We start from the raw sequence: 4,033 nt of genomic DNA, 5'->3' as shown, positions 1-4,033 counted from the left end.
TCCCGCCTCACCGCCTCACTCCCCCGCTGGCCGCCCGCCTTCTCCCCCCGTCCTTCCCCGCCCCGCGCGTCCCTCCCGCCTCACGGGGGTCTCCCCGCCGCGGCGCGGGGGTGAGCGGGGGGTGGGAGGGCAGCCTGCGGGCGGGTGTCCCGCGGCGGAGGGATCTCGGCGGGGTGGGGGGAGCCGTGCGGCCCGGCGGAGGTCGCGTGATGCGGGGGGGCGGGGCCGCGCGCGGGCGGTAAACAAGGCCCGGCCTGAGGGGAGGGGGCCGGCTGGGGGCACAACCTGGTTCGAGCTCCCCATTGCTCGGGGTCCTGCCCGAAAGTGCCCTGTAAAGTGCAATAAATGTCTGCAAAGGCGATAAAAAGGCCTTAGGAATCCCGCTGTGTGTGCGCGGAGCGATGCTGACGAGACAGGGCGCTGCGAGTCCCACCCAGAACACACCCCCCCACACACTCCGGGCGTGCAACCCAAATATAATTGATTTTACTCGCTGAACGTTCAGAGCTTGTTTCATTTACCCTTTTCTCGTGGGGGGACTTCTTCATCCAAACCACGCGCCGGAATTCTTTCTTTTAAATTTCTCCTTCCTAAAACGTTAGTAACCACGCCACGCAAAACGTTCCGTCCTTTCTTTCGGTAAGGGTTAATTTCTCCCCGGTGGAAAACGCAGAGTTAGGAAAGAAGAATGGAAATTACCGCAGGGAAGGTCCTGCAGCCTTCGGGTTTGTGTGCAACAGGTTCCCAGCTCCACATTTCAATGGCAGCAGCGGTGGGATCCCTGCGTTTTTCATTCCCCAAGCTCAGTGGGGGAGAAGTGCTGCTAATCTGACTCTTGAGTCCATAGGAATTGTCCCCAGATGCCAGGAGGAATCACAGGCATCAAAGTTGCAAGGTGAAAGCTAGGTGTAAGGAAAGAAGGGGGGGAAAAAAGGCAGATTAGAGCCCCATCAGCTGATTTTTAACTCGCAGCAGCAGCAGTTTGTGTTTCCCAGCTCTCATCCCTGCAGGGCTGAGATAGTTCCTTCCCACTGCACCTGCGATGGGTCATCCTGCCTCGGGATGAGATAGAGTTCCTTGGAGCCAGCATATTTTTAATCCAGTCCTGCCTGGTGCATGGTAATTAATATTTATTACAGCCTGGACTGAGTGATGGTATTTTTTTCCCTGCTGTGCAGGAGACATGTTTGTTTAATCTGCCACAGGAAAGGGTGGAAATTAGGATGAGCTTCAGAAAAGAGCTGGAAGCAATTAGTTGTGTGTTTTACTAGGATTTAATTGTTGTAACGTTCAAATTGACGAAGAAAACCTGGATGCTGTAGCAGGGGTTTGCTGCTGGATTTGAAAGGAAAAGTGACTGCATTAGAATGGATGTGATGTGTTGTAATGAACCTGTTTATTCTTACTGAGCTATAGATTTAAAAATCTATTTCATTAAGGTGCACAGGAGCATAGGACACGTAGTAAGAGCTCAGAGCAATGCACAAAATTAAACTGCCCTTGTGTGCAAGCACAACTCTGTACATCCCCCATGGCCTGTGTGGGTCAGGGCCAGGACAAGTCTCTGGGAGCCCAGATAAGCCCTGTGTGGCTCTCCCTTCTCTGCTGATCCTGAAATAAGAAGAGACAACGGGGAAAGTGATATAAACAGGAAGAGCATAAAATAAAAATGGCCACACGGGGTCAGCTCTAAGGTTCTTCCAGCCCCAAATGCACCTCCAGCGCTCTGGGTTTATAATTCAAGCCTGTGTAAATCACCTTTCAGTGGTTATTTCAGTGGAGAGGTGATCAGTTTAACAGCAGCCAGAGACAGAAATCCAGGGAAGAGCAAGAACACAACAAGCCAAGGTGATCACTGACTGCAGTCCCATTCTCCATAGGAACTCCTGAAATAAAATAAAGGGAGAAGAGGTGGGTAGGAGCTGAAGCAGAGCCAGCAGTGTCCCCATCTCCCTTCAGGCATTCCAGTGATAACAGTCAGAAATGTCTGTGCACATTATCTCAAGGGTCAGTTTGTCTGCAATTACATCTGGACTGTGTGAGCTGGTGGCTACTTGGGGATGCAGAACAGCTGATACAGATGTTACTGCCACTGGAGATGGAGTCATCCTTCTTTTCCACAGGACTGTGCCCAATGCTCTCTGGAAAACAGCTGGTTGGGGAGGTTTTGTTAAACATAAAATCATGGAATGGCCTGGGTTGGAAAGGACCTTAAAGATTTTGACACAACTGCTTTTCTAGAGGGTGTTTTTTGTGTGGTTGACTTGCTTTTGCTGTCTCCACTTTTAGGGCCACACTCTGCAGCCATTTGCACTGGCTATCGAGGGGAAGTCTGTGCTCAGGGGTGCTGGCAGGAGCCGGCTCCAATGTTTCATAAAATAACATCTCGGCCCTTTCAGCAGCTTGTCATTTTCCTGTTTTGTTTAATTCCTGTAACTGTCTTCATAAGGAACCGTGAAGCTGCAATGTACAATTTGGGTTTCTGTTACAATGGCTTGTTTTTGTAGCGGGAAATGTAATCCCTCAAATGCCTGTGTTTAAGAGGATGCAAATCAGCTGGCGAGCACAATGCCTTGGGAACGTTTCTTTCATGCAAAACCCGGCTGGATAAATAAGGAGGGGAGGAGGGAGAGGGGAAGGGGATTGTTCTCTTCTATAAACAACGAGAACTAATTACGCTCGGTAAATGACAGATGGGTTAAGATCAAAATCTGAATCTTTCTCAATGCGGGTGAAATCCACGCTCCTATCTCGGGGTTGCATCAAGCCCCGTTGCACAGCCTTGTCCGGTGCCATGGGGTGATGACACAGCTGGCACTCAGGGCTGTCCTGGCAAAGGGTGGTGGGGACAGCGGGCAAAATCCCTCTGCTGTCCCCCTGGAGTGTCTCTGCTCCATCAGGGAAACCCCAGCCTCCCGGCGGAGGGGCAGAACAAAGGGTGTCGCTTCCTGGCGTTCACCTCTCTGAGCTGCAGCAGGAGAAGGGACCCAACGGAGTCCCAAGTTAATGCAACCAACTGTAGGAAGCAGCGAAAGGCGTTTGACAGCTCAGGGGGAACAGGGAAACTCGTCTCTAAAGGCATTTTCCTGCTGGTGATGTCCCGGTACTCGGCACTCAACGGCTGCAGGTGCCCGTACATACCTTTGGAATTATAAACTTCATGGAAGGCACCTTTGCACTCCATGCACGGAGACAGCTGCGAGGGCAGGGAGGGCACACACAGCTCATGCCACTGTGCACCTGCACAGGCAGGAAGGGTGGGATAACTAGAGAATAGGTGAAATCAAGGAATTACTCCCCTCTCCTCATTTGGGGAGATCAGCTCTCCTTGTTTGTCCCCAAAAAGGAATCATGCTCGAGGATTCTGAAGGAAAACCTGTGTTCCCAGCACCCGTGCAAGAGAACAACCTGGGAACAGTCCCCCTGCCCCTGCTCCATCCTCCCTCCTTCCACCTGCCATTACAGGGGGCTTTGGCACTCAACTATCTCCCATTTTCAAACCCATTCTCAAACCTTTTTTGAAAAGCAAGTGATAGAAGTGCAAATTTTTATTACTGCTCTTGAAGAGCTTTTTGCAAAGCTGTTGTTAATGAGCTTGCTTAATGAGCTTTCTTAAATCTATATTTATACCCTTTATACAGCTGTACATAGATAGAGCAACGCTTAAAATATGTGTGGATTGCACACACATATGCCTCGGAAAATGAAGGCTGATTAACACGCATCTTCTTTGGTTGTACCGTGCAAGTATTTATTCCTTTTTCCTTGGAATTTGGAGAGATAAAAGATCCATTCTGGAATAAAATAATTCTGTGCATATGTGCTCGATGGTTTTGTTTATGAGCCCGAAGTATGTGAGTGAGTGAGTGTGTGTGTGTGTGTGAGACAGATGGTGTGGCTGTTTGTGAAAGATATGATGTGGGCATGAATGTGTGTAAAAATACAGGGGTTTAAGGGCTTTTTTTTTAAAAAAAGAAAAGACAAAATAAATGCCTGCTTGGGGCATTATTTCCCTGTGTCATGCTCTTTGTCA

Source organism: Chiroxiphia lanceolata, chromosome 21 (assembly GCF_009829145.1).
Source record: "Chiroxiphia lanceolata isolate bChiLan1 chromosome 21, bChiLan1.pri, whole genome shotgun sequence".
NCBI lineage: Eukaryota > Metazoa > Chordata > Aves > Passeriformes > Pipridae > Chiroxiphia > Chiroxiphia lanceolata.
Note: the sequence above shows the minus strand (reverse complement) of the source record.